This window comes from Schistocerca serialis, chromosome 1, assembly GCF_023864345.2.
Source record: "Schistocerca serialis cubense isolate TAMUIC-IGC-003099 chromosome 1, iqSchSeri2.2, whole genome shotgun sequence".
NCBI classification, from domain to species: Eukaryota; Metazoa; Arthropoda; class Insecta; order Orthoptera; family Acrididae; genus Schistocerca; species Schistocerca serialis.
Window position 1 is genome coordinate 1,111,129,714 of NC_064638.1, and position 17,163 is coordinate 1,111,146,876.

Here is a 17,163-nt window from a genome sequence, read left to right on the forward strand (position 1 = left end):
CTTTGGCTGCACGAAAGGCATTATTCAACAAGGTGGCTTTGATGTCAGGGTGCCTTCGAGTTATAATCTGTAGGTAGTGATCATCTATATAAGTAGTAGCCCTTGGGCGGCCTGAGCAAGGCATGTCATCGACAGTTCCTGTCTCTCTGTATCATCACCATGTCCGAACACCGTCTCTTTGGTTCACTCAGAGACACCAGGGCACTTCCCTTCCTGAGAGCCGTTCATGGCACAAAGTAACGGGACGCGAACGAACCGCGGCATTATCCGTCTAGGCATGGTTGAACTACAGATAACCCGAGCCGTGTACCTACTTCCTGGTGGAATGACTGGAACTGATCGGCTGTTGGATCCCCTCCATCTAATAGGTGCTCCTCATGCATGGTTGTTTACATCTTTGGGCGGTTTTAGTGACATCTAAGGGGCTGTGTCTGTGATACAATATCCACAGTCAACGTCTATCTTCAGGAATGCTGGGAACCGGAGTGATGCGAAACTTTTTTTGATGTGTGTATCTTAATGTGAACACTGCAATTATACATTTGTACAATAGGCATATTTATTTTGCGATTATTTCATAATTTCAGAGGTGTTTTCACGATTATTAGAAAAAACGCAGTTCTCTTTCTGTTTTCGTTTCTAATAAAAACTCGGCAAAATGAATACCCGAGCAATGGGTCTGAATCAGAGGCTGAGACGGTTCAGCGACCGTGTGGGCTGCAGATTCCTCGACTTTCGCCATAGGGTGATGGGGTTTCGGGTTCCGCTGGATAGGTCAGGAGTCCACTACACACAGCAGGTGGCTACACGGGTAGCAGGGGTTGTGTGGCGTGGACTGAGCGGTTTTTTAGGTTAGATGGCGTCGGGCAAGTACAGAAAGGGCAACAGCCTCAAAGGGTGCGGGACAAAGTCAGGACATGCGGGGACCAAGTAGCAATCGGTATTGTAATTATAAACTGTCGAAGCTGCATTGGTAAAGTACCGGAGCTTCAAGCGCTGATAGAAAGCATCGATGCTGAAATCGTTATAGGTACGGAAAGCTGGCTGAAGCCAGAGATAAATTCTGCCGAAATTTTTACAAAGGCGTGTTTGTCGCTGTTAGTAGTAGTTTATCCTGTAGTGAAGTAGAAGTGGATAGTTCCTGTGAATTATTATGGGTGGAGGCTACACTCAACAACCGAGATAGGTTAATAATTGGCTCCTTTTACCGACCTCCCGACTCAGCAGCATTAGTGGCAGAACAACTGAGAGAAAACCTGGAATACATTTCACATAAATTTTCTCAGCATGTTTTAGTCTTAGGTGGAGATTTCAATTTACCAGATATACACTGGGACACTCAGATGTTTTTGGTGGTAGGGACAGAGCATCGAGTGACATTATACTGAGTTCACTATCCGAAAATTACCTCGAGCAATTAAACAGAGAACCGACTCGTGGAGATAACATCTTGGACTTGGTAATAACAAACAGACCCGAACTTTTCGACTCTGTAAGAGCAGAACAGGGAATCAGTGATCATAAGGACGTTGCAGCATCCCTGAATATGGAAGTAAATAGGAATATAAAAAAAGGGAGTAAGGTTTATCTGTTTAGCAAGAGTAATAAAAGGCAGATTTCAGACTACCTAACAGATCAAAACGAAAATTTCTGTTCCAACACTGACAATGTTGAGTGTTTATGGAAAAAGTTCAAGGCAATCGTAAAATGCGTTTTAGACAGGTACATGCCTAGTAAAACTGTGAGGTACTGGAAAAACCCACCGTGGTTCAACAACAAAGTTAGGAAACTACTGCGAAAGCAAAGAGTGCTTCACAGCAAGTTTAAACGCAGCCAAAACCTCTCAGACAAACAGAACCTAAACGATGTCAAAGTTAGCTTAAGGAGGACTATGCGTGAAGCGTTCAGCGAATTCGAAAGTAATATTCTATGTACCGACTTAGCAGAAAATCCTAGGTAGTCCTGGTCTTACGTTAAATCAGTAAGTAGCGCGAAACAGCATATCCAGACACTCAGCGACGATGATGGCATTGAAACAGAGGATGACACGCGTAAAGCTGAAATACTAAACACCTTTTTCCAAAGCTGTTTCACAGAGGAAGACCGCACTGCAGTTTCTTCTCTAAATCCTCACACAAACGAAAAAAATGGCTGACATCGAAATAAGTGTCCAAGGAACAGGAAAGAAACTGGAATCACTCAACAGAGGAAAGTCCACTGGACCTGACGGGATACCAGTTCGATTCTACACAAAGTACGCGAAAGAACTTGTCCCCCTTCTAACAGCCGTGTACGGCAAGTCTCTAGAGGAACGGAAGGTTCAAAATGATTGGAAAAGAGCACAGGTAGTCCCAGGCTTCAAGAAGGGTCGTCGAGCAGATGCACAAAACTATAGACCTATATCTCTGAAGTCGACCTGTTGTAGAATTTTAGAACATGCTTTTTGCTCGCGTATCATGTCATTTCTGGAAACCCAGAATCTACTCTGTAGGAATTAACATGGATTCCGGAAACAGCGATCGTTTGAGACCCAACTCGCTTCATTTGTTCATGAGACCCAGAAAATATTAGATACAGGCTCCCAGGTAGATGCCATTTTCCTTGACTTCCGGAAGGCGTTCGATACAGTTCCGCCCTGTCGCCTGATAAACAAAGTAAGAGCCTACGGAACTCAGACCAGCTGTGTAGTTGGATTGACGAGTTTTTAGCAAACAGAACACAGCATGTGGTTCTCAATGGAGAGACGTCTACAGACGTTAAAGTAACCTCTGGCGTGCCACAGGGGAGTGTTATGGGAGCATTGCTTTTCACAATATATGTAAATGACCTAGTAGATAGTGTCGGAAGCTCCATACGGCTTTTCGCGGATGATGCTGCAGTACACAGAGAAGTTGCAGAATTAGAAAATTGCAGCGAAATGCAGGAAGATCTGCAGCGGATAGGCACTTGGTGCAGGGAGTGGCAATTGACCCTTAACATAGACAAATGTAATCCATTTCGAATACATAGAAAGAAGGATCCTTTATTGCATGATTATATGACAGCGGAACAATCACTGGTAGCAGTTACTTCTGTAAAATATCCGGGAGTATGCGTGCAGAACGATTTGAAGTGGAATGATCATATAAAATTAATTGTTGGTAAGGCGGGTACCAGGTTGAGATTCATTGGGAGAGTCCTTAGAAAATCTAGTCCATCAACAAAGGAGGTGGCTTACAAAACACTCGTTCGACCTATACTTGAGTATTGCTCATCAGTGTGAGATCCGTACCAGGTCGGGTTAACGGAGGAGATAGAGAAGATCCAAAGAAGAGCGGTGCGTTTCGTCACAGGGTTATTTGGTAAGCTTGATAGCGTTACGGATATGTTTAACAAACTCAAGTGGCAGACTGTGAAAGAGAGGCATTCTGCATCGCGGTGTAGCTTGCTGCCCAGGTTTCGAGAGGGTGCGTTTCTGGATGAGGTATCGAATATATTGCTTCCCCCTACTTATACCTCCCGAGGAGATCACGAATGTAAAATTAGATAAATTCGAGCGCGCAAGGAGGCTTTCCGGCAGTCGTTCTTTCCGCGAACCATACGCGACTGGAACAGGTAAGGGACGTATTGACAGTGGCACGTAAAGTGCCCTCCGCCACACACCGTTGGGTGGTTTTTGGAGTATAAATGTAGATGTAGATGTAGAATGCCGTGTTTTCCAGTTAGTATTTAGAAAGACTTGCATGTTACCATATTGTAAGTGGTTCTTTGTATGTCTTTAAGCACTGAAGGTGGTCATGCAGTGGCCAAAATGCGGAAATGAAATAAATGTTATTGACGACTGATGGCTGTAATCTTAACTACTTCAGGACCGTCTTTGCTACTGTTGGGAATTTGCATTTTGTATCCTCTCTAAATTGTCATTAACTCTAATGTCAAAATAACAGATGTCAACTGTTGATTTTAGTGTCTCATCTACTAGTCTTATTTTCTCAGCATTGCCTGATTTAATTCCTCTATCTTCTATTACATTGGTTTTTATTTTCTTGATATTCCTCGCTTTTCAAGACACTAACCATTCCGTTCAACTGATATACCTGCTTCATCGACAGCTCCGATGGAATCGCAGTATACCCAGCATACCTCAAAGTTATGTAGCCATTACCCTGAATTTTAATTTGCTTTCCAAATTTCTCCTTACTCTTTTTTTACTGCTTGATGTCGTATAGACTGAGTAACATCGGAGTTAGGCTGCAACACTCTCTCACTCCCTTATCAATTTCTGCGTCTCTTTCATGTCGCTCGAATCTCAAAATTTCTAGATAATCTTTCCCTCTCTGTATTTGCCCTGCTACTTTCTGAATTTCAGTGAGTATATATAAACAAATCTATTTTTACTCAGTGAAGATAATTTATAAAAACTCTTTTAAATGGTAGTAAACATACACAGTCATTCAATTATGTTATTTCATATAAAAACGAAATGTATCATGTTTCTTGTGTATATACAATTTTTTTGTGAATGTTACAAGATATGGATCGAATGGGTGTTCTGCAAACAGTTTTCAACAGTGGAGGAGGAGGATATTAGTGTTTAACGTCCCGTCGACAACGAGGTCATTAGAGACGGAGCGCAAGCTCGGGTGGGGGAAGGATGGGGAAGGAAATCGGCTGTGCCCTTTCAAAGGAACCATCCCGGCATTTGCCTGAAGCGATTTAGGGAAATCAAGGAATGGCCGGAGACGGGATTGAACCGTCGTCCTCCCGAATGCGAGTCCAGTGTGCTAACCACTGCGCCACCTACCTCGGTCAGTTTTCAACAGTGATGAAGTTTCATAAATGGCTCTGAGCACTATGCGACTTAACTTCTGAGGTCATCAGTCGCCTAGAACTTAGAACTAATTAAACCTAAGGACATCACACACATCCATGCCCGAGGCAGGATTCGAACCTGCGACCGTAGCGGTCACGCGGTTCCAGACTGAAGCGCCTTTAACCGCACGGCCACACCGGCCGGCGAAGTTCCTTAAAATTTTGTTTCACACCGAAGAGTGGAAGATTAAATTCGGGGATTCTTTTTTTAACATTTAAGGAACTGTAAGTAGCATTAATCTGAGCGGAGAACTTGAAAGAGCGTATCTCAGACGTGGTAGCGATAAATTGCGCAATATTTCCAAGAGTTGTAGCAAGTAATACAGGACGTTTCAAAATGAATGACCTCATTTTGGACGGTAATAATTCCGAAACACGGGACGTGCCGGTGAGGAAATGTGTGCTAGTTCAGTAGGCGTGGCCTAGAGTTTTAGGAAACCGTCGTTAGATGTCAGTCACTGCGTCTCCTCAGTTTGCAGTCAGTCAGAAATAAGGTGACGTCCGCGAAATAGAAGGCATTTTGTGTGCATTTTTCTGCAGAGAGTGAGTCAGTGATTTCGATTCAGCGTCATGTTTGACGGCGTTTTGGCACTGATACGCCTGCACCCAAAAACATCTTTGTTGGTACGCCAATGTGAAGAGATAGGACGCTTGTGCAAAAGTAAGAGTCGACTTCACTCTGCTGGTGACATGGTGGAAGGAATCTGACAAACGTTTGAGCAGAGTCCTCGAAAGCCACTCGAATTGCAAGCAGAGGACTGGCAGTGCCTAATAAGATTGTCTGGCAAGTGTTACGGCGTCGTTTGTTCTAAGACCAACCGATTACAAAACAGTGCAACCTCTTCGGGTTGGTGATAAAAGGAAATGGGTTGACTTCAGTGATGCTCTGCTAGAGAACATGGAGGAGGAGGAGGAGGGGAAGGAGGAGGATGAGGAGGGGGAGGGAGGAGGGGGAGGAGGAGTTTAGTGTTTAACGACCCGTCGACAACGAGGTCATTAGAAATTAAGCACAGGCTCGGGTTAAGGAAGGATGGTAAAGGAAATCGGCCTTGCCCTTTCAAAGAAACCATCCCGACATTTGTCTGAAGCGATTTAGGAAAATCACGGAAAACATAAATCACGGTAGCCGTACGCGGGTTTCAACTGTCCCTTACCGAATACGAGCCCACTGCGCCACCTCGCTCGGTAGAGGAGAGGACATGAGAGACGATACACTTTTACTCCGGTATATTTTGTGATGAAGCAGCATTTCATGTTAGCGTTTAGGTAAATCGACATAACATTCGCATTTGTGGACTCCAGAACCCATGACATCTCTGAGTACGAATGTTTTTTGTGCCACATCTCGAGCTAAACATGTACCGTCGCTTCTTTTTTGAGGAAAGCAAAGTGACCTTAATGAGCTATCTTCAAATGCTGCGGAACTCGCTTTTTCCAGTGAGGAGGACTCCGGCGACTTCATTTTCCAAAAGGATGGAGCTTCACCACAATGGTGCGAACGTCAGTATCTGAATGTCATGCAGCCTCTTCGACGGATAGGAAGCACAGGAGCCCATGAGACTTTTTTCTGATTGTGATACGTGATGAAAAACGTGTTCATTTCCCCTTTATTTCGTGAAGTAAGAGAAGTGAAGAACAGAATAACAGCCGACATGACTTTTGTAAAAGCAGGTGCATTGAGTAAAGTATATAGGGTGGTCCATTGATAGAGAAGATCCAAAGAAGAGCGGTGCGTATCGTCACAGGGTTATTTGGTAAGCATCAAGCGAAAAAAGTACAAATAACGAAACTCGTCTACCTCGAAGGGGGAAACCAGGTGGCTGGCCCGCTAGATGGCGTTGCCATAGGCCAAACGGACCACTTTTTTCGCTTTGTGGTACAATCGTATAAGTGCGTGGTATCACTTAACATTCTGCCAGTGCGGACGGTATTTGCTTCGTGATACATTACCCGTGTTAAAATGGACCGTTTACCAATCGCGGAAAATGTCGATATCGTGTTGATATTTGGCTATTGTGATCAAAATGCCCAACTGGCGTGTGCTATGTATGCTGCTCGGTATCTTGGACGACAACATCCAAGTGTCCGGACCGTTCGCAGGATACTAACGTTATTTAGGGAAACAGGAAGTGTTCAGCCACATGTGAAACGTCAACCACGACCTGCAACAAATGATGATGCCCAAGTAGGTGTTTTAGCTGCTGTCGCGGCTAATCCACACACCAGTACCAGACAAACTGCGCGAGAATCAGGAATCTCAAAAACGTCGGTGTTGAGAATTCTACATCAACATCGATTGCACCCGTACTATATTTCTATGCACCAGGAATTGCTTGGCGACGACTTTGAACGTCGTGTACAGTTCTGCCACTGGGCACAAGAGAAATTGCGGGACAATGACAGATTTTTTGCATGCGTTCTATTTAGCGACGAAGCGTCATTCACCAACAGCGGTAACGTAAACCGGCCTAATATGCACTATTGGGCAACGGAAAATCCACGATGGCTGCGACAACTGGAACATCAGCGACCTTTGAGGGTTAATGTATGGTGCGGCATTATGGGAGGAAGGATAATTGACCCCCATTTTATCGACGGCCATCTAAATGGTGCAATGTATGCTAATTTCCTACGTAATGTTCTACCGGTGTTACTACAAGATGTTTCACTGCATGACAGAATGGCGATGCACTTCCAACATGATTGAAGCGGTATTGAATAGCATATTTCATGACAGGTGGATTGGTCGTCGAAGCACCATACCATGGCCCGCACGTCCACCGGATCTGACGTCCCCGGATTTCTTTCTGAGGGGTAAGTTAAAGAATATTTGCTATCGTCATCGACCGACAACGCCTAACAACATACGTCAGCGCATTGTCAATGCACGTGCGAACATTTCGGACGGCGAACTACTCGCTGTTGAGAGGAATGTCGTTGCACGTATTGCCAAATGCATTGAGGCTGACGGACATCATTTTGAGAATTTATTGCATTAATGTAGTATTTACAGGTAATCACACTGTAACAGAACGCGTTTTCAGAAATGATAAGTTCACAAAGGTACATGTATCACATTGGAACAACCGAAATAAAATGTTCAGACGTACCTAAGTTCTGTATTTTAATTTAAAAAAACTACCTGTTCTTTTAAAATTGTGAGCCATATATTTGTGACTATTACAGCGCCATATATCTCAAAGCGAAAAAAGTGGTCAAACTAAGACATTCATATTTCTTTACGTACTACACGAATATGTAATAAAAAATGGGGGTTCCTATTTAAGAAAACGCAGTTGATATCCGTTTGGTCTATGGCAACGCCATCTAGCGGGCCTACCATAGCGGCATCTGGTTTCCCCCTTCAAGCTATACGAGTTTCGTTCTTTGTAGTTTTTTCGTTTGACGCTTATTTCGTGAGATATTTGGCCCGGTCACGATCAATGGACCACCCGTATAGCGAATTTTAGCTATCATCGAGGTGTTGTTCGTGCTCCTGCTGATGGATACATACAGCATTTGTAATAGCATAACTGAAATACTAAGATTTTGTGAATATTTTGTAATTCATCCCACGTTCTTAGTATGTTTTAATCAATAAATGTGGAGTTTTGAAATTAGGTCATCCTTTTTGAAGCACCCCATGCTGTGTGCGCTTGCACAGATAGGGTTAAAAGCAAGTGGTACTCGAGCCAGCAGTGGTCAGCAATTAACATTCCTGGTGGGCGGGTTGGCGCTGTTGCTACACGTGACGTGGACACGCGTGTGGGAGTCCAATAGCGCAGCACGCAGCAGGCCCGGTACAGAGCACGTGACAGGTACACTGCTGCGGTCCTCCCGCCGGCCCTCGGCAGGCGATCACTGCTGAGTGACGGCCTCTGACAGCCGCCGCTAATGACGTCACAGGCCGAGGGCCAGGCGAGGGCGAGGGCGCTAATCAGAGGCAGCTGGAAACCACTTGTCAGCGAGCGGCGCGCTGTCCGCTTATGCAGCAGCTTGCGACCGCCCACTCTGCTCCTGCGAGCGGGGTGGAGTGGCTGCTGCGTCCGCGGTGATCGACATTACCCGCATATCTGCTGCTTACTGCTTACCTGTTCCGACCCTACGCACTTCCTCTTCTCCTGAATTACAACCGTTAATGAAATCATTCGTTAAACACACTATTTATTACACTAACATTTACTGATGACACGAATAAATGCTTTGGGTCATTAGTCTCACGACTATTTCGAAGAGCGATCTATCCTCATTTCCACCCCAACCCCCCCCCCCCCCCCCCCCCTGCTCATCTCTTCCACACAGAGCGTACGTAACCAAACACCCTCAATTGCTTGTTGATTTTTCCCTACGTAGTTCAAATGTCTCTGAGCACTACGGGACTTAACATCTGAGGTCATCAGTCCCCTAGAACTTAGAACTAGTTAAACCTAACTAACCTAAGGACATCACTCACATCCATGCCCGAGGCAGGATTCGAACCTGCAGCCGTAGCAGTCGCGCGGTTCCGGACTGAAGCGCCTAGAACCGCTCGGCCACGGCTATGTAGTTCCTTCTAGTACCGAGACAGTTATTTACTAATGTCTGAAGACATGTTGTTTTACTCTCACTGTTTTTCACATATCCCTATCCTCGCCAACTCTGCGAAGAAGTTCCACATTTTTAACCAGTAAATCTAATTATTAATGTTATATTATGAAGTGTCATCAAGAGCTTACGTTAGAGAGGCGATATTTCTAGAGTTTCTTCTGTTATAGAGAAAGTAGTACGGTGTGGTAATTCTCAGACAAGACATCGATGATCGACATCCTCTCTTTGGCATTAAGCTACTGTCTGGACGACTGAGATCCCGTAAAAGGTTCATAAACAAGGCGACCCTGAGTATACAGCAGCACAGGTAATGCTTGGTGGCAGCCTGAACTGCCTAAGGACAGTGGTGGTCCTGGTGAAAAGTATTATGATCATTTGCGATCACTCCAATTGTGTGATTGGATTGAAGAGTTCCTAGATAACAAAACGCAGCATGTCATTCTCAATGGAGAGAAGTCTTCCGAAGTAAGAGTGAATTCAGGTGTGCCACAGGGAAGTGTCGTAGGACCGTTGCTATTCACAATATACATAAATGACGTTCTGGATAACGTTGGAAGTTCACTGAGGCTTTTTGCGGATGATGTTGTAGTATAACGAGAGGTTGTAACAATGGAAAATTGTACGGAAATGCAGGAGGATCTGCAACGAATTGACGCATGGTGCAGGGAATGGCGATTGAATCTAAATGTAGACAAGTGTAGTGTGCTACGTATACATAGAGAGAAATATCGTTTATCATTTAGCTACAATATAGCAGGTCAGCAACTGGAAGCACTTAATTACATAAATTATCTGGGAGTAGGTATTAGGAGTGATTTAAAATGGAATGATCATATAAAGTAGATCGTCCGTAAAGCAGATGCCACTGAGATCCATTGGAAGAATCCTAAGGAAATGCTATCCGAAAACAAAGGAAGTAGGTTACAGTACACTTGTTCGCCCACTGCTAGAATACTGCTCATCAGTATGGGATCTGTACCAGACAGGGTTGATAGAAGAGATAGAGAAGATCCAACGGAGAGCAGCCCGCTTCGTTACAGGATCATTTAGTAATCGCGAAAGCGTTACGGAGATGATAGATAAACTCCAGTGGAAGACTCTGCAGGAGAGACGTTCAGTAGCTCGGTTCGGGCTTTCGTTGAAGTTTCGAGAACATACCTTCACCGAGGAGTCAAGCAATATATTGCTCCCTCCTACGTATATTTCGCGAAGAGACCATGAGGATAAAATCAGAGAGATTAGAGCCCACAGAGAGGCATACCGACAATCTTTCTTCCCACGAACAATACGGGACTCGAATAGAAGTGAGAACCGATAGAGGTACTCAAAGTACCTTGCACCACACACCTTGAGGAGGCTTGCGGAGTATGGATGTAGATGTAGATGTAGTAGCGTGGACGACGAAATTGCGACTGTGGTGCAGTGCAAGACAGGGAATACCTCCTGGCCTGTCCAAACTGTCTCTACAGATGCAACCTCAACAATCTGTGGCTGGACGAGAGAGAAGCCCTGGACATTGTCCAGTAATGGGCTGATAGCCCGCCCGGTTAGCCGACTATCTAACGCACGGCTTTCCGGGGCGGGAAGGAGCGCCGGTCCCCGGCAAGAATCCGCCCGGTGGACTTGTGTCGAGGTCCGGTGAGTCGGCCAGTCTGTGGATGGTTTTTGGGTGGCTTTCCATCTTCCTCGGCGAATTCTGGCTGGTTCCCCGTATTCCGCCTCAGCTACACTATGTCGGCGATTGCTGCGCAAACAAGTTTTCCAACTACGCGTACTCCACTATTACTCTACTCTACCACGCAAACATAGGGGTGAGACATTCCCTGGGGGGGGGGGGGGGGTCCACCGGCGGCCTAACCGCACAATAACCCTGGCTTCGGTGTAGGGCGGCGGAGGGGTGGACTGCGGTAGTCGTCGGGCGGTTGTGGACCACTGTGGCTGCGGTGGGGACGGAGCCTCACCGTCGTTTCTAGGTCCCTGGATAACATAACATAATGGGCTGATAGACTATGATTGGCTTCCGGACACAAAAGTTTGGTAAACGCTTTTGGAAACTGTACAGACTTTCAACCACCCACCACCTAGAGCGCTAGCTGTAGATAAAGACAAATGTTTTGAAAACATGCCGCGAAGAAATCCGCTCAATTACTCGATTTCTATCAACGATACATAAAACTGCGGCTGAAATTCACCAGAATCAGGTTGAGGTTTACGGAGAAGCTGTAATGTTTCGAAAGCATGTTGCAGAATGGAGTCGAAAGTTTTCCGCCGTTAGAGAAATCGTCTCCGTCGAGGATCGCAGTGGCCAGCCCAGCGCGGCATCAATAGATTTGAACACATCTCACGTGTGAGAGCTGATTCGGAACATCAGGATGATCACGGTACAGTGAAGGACGTAGGACTGGGAATGTAGTTCAGCAGCGTTCGTCACATTGTTCAGGACATCTGCAGTACGGCCTTAACAAGGACGTTAATTAATAAGGGGACACAATCTATAGGTCTTGATGGATGGACTGGGTAGCAACTTTAACATCGTTTGTTTCTGTGCAACAATATCTCTACGAATTTATTACTACACAGAAAACCAATATATTACAAATATTTATAGATTCATTTCTTTTGACGATAAACATTTACTACCTGCAATAATTATTTTTTTTCTTTTGCTATTAAAACAGTACAACAATGGAAAAGGTTAACCCATAGTCAGAAACAAAATTATGCCATTGGACTTGCTTTCGGGAGGAAGACGGTTCAGTCCCGCGTCCGACCATCCTGATTTAGATTTGCCGTGATTTCCCTAAATCGCTTCAGGCAAATGCCGGGATAGTTCCTTTGCAACGGCACGGCCGACTTCCTTCCCTAATCCAATGGGACAGATGAATTTCTGTTTGGTCCCCTCCACCGAATCTACCAACCACGCAAATTATGCCTTGTGTTCCTAAAAATATTACAAGAAGATTTTAACTAATTTCAGGCATTAAATCTTTTCTCAATAAAACAGTGAAACTCTACAACTAGATTCATTTACGTTGAGAAACCAAATTTGCATTATGTCCCGAAAGCGATCTACTAATTTCAGCCAGTAAATCTTTTCTTACTAAAAAAGTGCAGCTGTACAACAAGGCGTATTTACAATGAGAAACCAAATTTGCATTATGTTCCGAAAGTTTGACTACAAACAGTTTACTAATTTCAGTCAGTAAACGTTTTCTTATTAAAACGGTGCAGTTCTACAACAAAGTTTATTTTAATTAAGATACCACATTTCCATTATGTTCCAAAGAAATTTATCTCTTCAGGTATTAACTCTCTTCCTTATTAAGCAGTGCAACATACGAGGTTTGGAACTTTAATAGTATCAACTACTTATTTACAGCTCGTACAGGGTAGATGCGTGTTTGAAAGTTTTACTGACCTTCAAAGTAGTCATCAGCATTGTGTGTAACACGTTGCCAGCGATGTGGAGGTCGTAGGATACTCTTAGAAGCGCCAGTTGTGTTGACAGTTCGAGCGGCGCGCTCTATTGCGCGACGAATTTGTAGCAGTTATGAAGCGAATGCCGTGAAGTGTTTCCTTCGGTTTAGAAATCGATTTGAACTTACGAGGGCTTAAGTCAGGGGGGCGCAGTAGGTGGTATAGCACTGAGCAGCTACATCAGTCAAACAAATCAGTAACAGTTTGCACTGTATGTGCTTGAGCATTGTCCTGCAAAACGATGGTCAGGTCTTGCAGAAAGTGTCATCACTTCTGTCTCTATGCTGTTAATTTTTGGAACGCAGCCTGCGACCACCTTAGAGACAGAAGTGATGAGACTTTCCGCAAGACCTGACCATCATTTTGCAGGATAATGCTCGAGCACGTACAGTGCAAGCTGTTACTGATCAGTTTGACTGATGGGGCTGCCAAGTGCTATACCACCTACTGCACTCCCTTGACGTAGGCCCTCGTGAATTCAATTCGATTTCTAACTGAAGGAAACACTTCACGGCTTTCGCTTCAGAACTGCTACAAATTCGTCGGGCAATAGAGCGCGCCGCTCGAACTGTCAACACAACTGGCACTGCTAAGAGTATCCTACGACTCCCACATCGCTGACGACGGGCTACACACAATGCTGGTGACTACTTTGAAGGAAACTTTCAAACACGCATTTATTTTGTGTGAGCTGTAAATAATAATCCAAGATTTCAAGCAAACCGATTTATTCAAAAAGCTCCATTAGATCACGATTAGTTATGGGGAAGTGGTGCGGTGCGAGATCATGGTGCAAGATCACGGATGGCACATCACATTCCCAGGTAGAACTCGGGCACCCGATCCACGGCGAGAAGCCGTTAAGTTACACTACAACATACGCAAAATCTCTCTTAAATAAAGTAGGAATAAAACAATAGTTCATTGGCCCACGTCAAGAAACACTGTACTCAAGGCTATAGCAGAAGCCGACACGAGAAAGTTAACAGCATCAAAACACAAACATTAATCTCGAAAAAAATTCATATTAAAGTAAATCAAGCGTGCCAAATAACGCAAGGTCTCTTTTAAGGGTGCAACGAATCTGGAACCGGTTACGTCAACCGTGAACGAACGCTCGGCTAGCGAATAAGAGCCAGCAAGTAACTGTTAACTAAAACTACAAGAATTGCAAACCACTGTTTCCGCACAGCGGTTGTCACTATTAGCGAAGGGAGTCCCTTCTCGATAAACTCAACTGAACAGTGGAGATAAAACAAGATATACGGGTCGCAAGATCCTGTAAAAGGGTTAAACTCAAATAACACTGAAAGACTTTGATAATATTCTTCTCGGGTATGCCGCCGGATCATAACGTCTTCATGATACAATATTTCCGCGGTCCATCTGGCCGCCATCTTCAGGTGAGAGCGCTGGACCATCGCCTGAACCACCAGCAGATACCTGCAAATCGGTGGCTTTTCTGCCTTTTGCTGGGAGCATTTCCTCGAAGATAGGAAGAATTCTAAAAAGATATATCAAAAGTATTTTTCGTCCGCCAGCCAAGATTACAGCGCTTCTTGGCTCTGTTAAGGATGACTTGTGTTTGAGGAAGCCCGGTGTGTACAAGATCCCCTGCCACTGTGGGAAGGCTTATATTGGTCAGACAATCCGGACCATTTAGGACCGATGTGTTGAGCATCAGTGGCACACACGGCTGCTTCAACCTGAGAAATCCGCAGTGGCGGAGCACTGTCTCACCGAGGGACACAGAATGCTATATGACAAGACACAAATGGTTGCCCCTGCATCTCGCTATTGGGACTGTGTTTTAAAAGAATCCATAGAGATTCGTTTATCTGGCAATCTTATTAATAGATACAAGGGTTATCTTTTAAGTAAGACTTGGGACCCGGTGTTATCTGACATTAAAAAAACAACCGTCTGTGTTTCAATAGTCGGAAAAAAAAATTTTTAAATTTCTTTTATTTTTGACAGCGATATCTCGATTTCGCCTCTTTCCACCACTGGCGGCGCGGCATGTTTACTGCGCTAGAGGGCAGCTACGACACCTTCTCGCCCACGCGTTGTGAGTCTTCTGCGGCCTATATAGGGGCTGCCGCTTGCGCTGAAGATGGCGGCCAGTTGGACCGCGGAAATATTGTGTCATGAAGACGTTATGATCCGGCGGCATACCCGAGAAGAATATTATCAATTATTACACCGGGAAAGCCTTCGTAGTCACGGAAAGACTTTATCAAAACTGATCTCCCTGCGGTATTTGCCTTTCTAGTTTAAGAGGTATTAGCCCTTATAGGTCCACTCGTTTGCCTACAAGGGACAGGGTTGAGCCCATATAACGGAAGTTTATAAATAATCATTATCAAAGCAGGGTTGTCAGACGGGAGCCGGAAAATTGAGCATCAAGCACTGAATAATCACTAAAGCGCTGCAGCACACGCAAGAGCCACCGGCCGGAATGAGTGTCACAGAAATGTCAAAAAACGCTCACCGTTATTAAACAGGTAGCGGAAGATCAAAATCTCTATCTTCGACCAGGCGTGGCAAGCCATCCAGGAAAATGTCTCCGCATATTACTCATCAAACGGCTGGCACGCAGCAATAACGGGGCCGCAGAGCTCTATGCCAACAGCGCCAGCACATAGGGCCCTCTGCTAGAACCAACACCGACTCAAAGGAAGGCCTCGGCGCTTGTTGGTGACGTCACATCAGCTAGGCTCGGCAAACCCCAGGTCTGTTGCAGGCAGAAACGCCACTTATTTTTGGACGAAATGTTTGGTATTGTTTTGGATTCTGCAGTCTTATTTAGATGAAAGATTTTCTTACTATCATAAAGCTACAAATGAAGATCATAGTTCTGTATTACTGAATCATGTCGAAACAAACGTAGATCAGTATGAGAAGATGGTTTGCCCGATTACAAGCTTCGGATATTTTACATTCAAGTAAATATATTTACTTGATCCACTTCGCTATCGAAACTTGCCTAAACCCCCTTACAATTAACTCGTTTCTTTTATTTATTTTTTTATTTTCGTTTGACATCGTCACTGGAAATGTGTACCAATTTACATGTGTAAATGTCCAACTGTTGCCAGTTATTAGAATACAGTCGTTTTCAACGAAAGGAATTCTAAACAGGAAACAGGAATAGCGTCATACATCGAAAATACTGCTGAGCTTAAACTTTTTTAAACATGCACATTAGAAAAGATAAATATTCCCCTCTTGCAACTGAAAGGAGAAACTTCACAAGCTAAAAAAATTTATTTGATAAAACATCTCTCTTTTGTCTCTTCTTCATTCCCCAACCCCCTCCCCCAATGTATACAATCGCAAGATATTTGATTAACATTCAGCGCTCCTCACCCCATAGTCAACCAAGATACCTAAAGAAGAGCACCAATATCTTCACAGTTTCTTGTAAAAGCAACCCAGTACAAACGTAACTTCCTCAGATTTACAAATAAGGCAAAGATGCACGATTTCTGTTGCCGCTGGACCATGAAGTTGTTTTTGCATGTCAGTCCTTAAAACAGGTGGAAATTTAAGTTCAGGAGTACACTGTTTGTTAAGAAGTGTAATGAATTGCACAATTAATTGATTGCAGAAATCTCTGAGAACAATGTGTGTTGGTCAATTACCGCCAATAGTCTCACATTTTCCTGTGTCAGAGATGGAAACACCACTATTATGAGTATGCCTGAATCAGACCTGGCGTTCGCAGTGCCTAGCTGACGTGACGTCACGAACAAGCGCCGAGCCCTTCCTTTGAGCCGGTGTTGCTAGAACACGCGCACACCAGGAAAGCCGGTCGCGTTAACCCAGGAAAAGGATGTTCTACCCCGTGTACCATCCTCTCCAAAACTCACGACAAGCCTCCGCTCTGCTGTCAGCTCATGCGTCCCTCAGCCAGATACCCAAAGGTTCTGCTCAAGTTCGCCGGATACCAGATACCAATCTCGCCACACGGCTCACGCGTGATCTCATATAGGAAAGCAGGCCCTACACGTTGAAGCAATTTCCCTGGTGTATCGTCGACCGCCCGTAACTACAGCCCGGGCCTAGCTCCAGGTGACATTTACCTTTTTCCTCACTTGAAGAGGCACTTATCGAACATTCGATTCACGGGGATATGAAACACTTGCGGCAATGTGCCTGAGCACTGAATAACAGGGTTTTTACCAGGAGGGTGTATTCAAACTCATCCTACGAAGCGACAAGCGCCTAAAGCGATATGAAGACTAC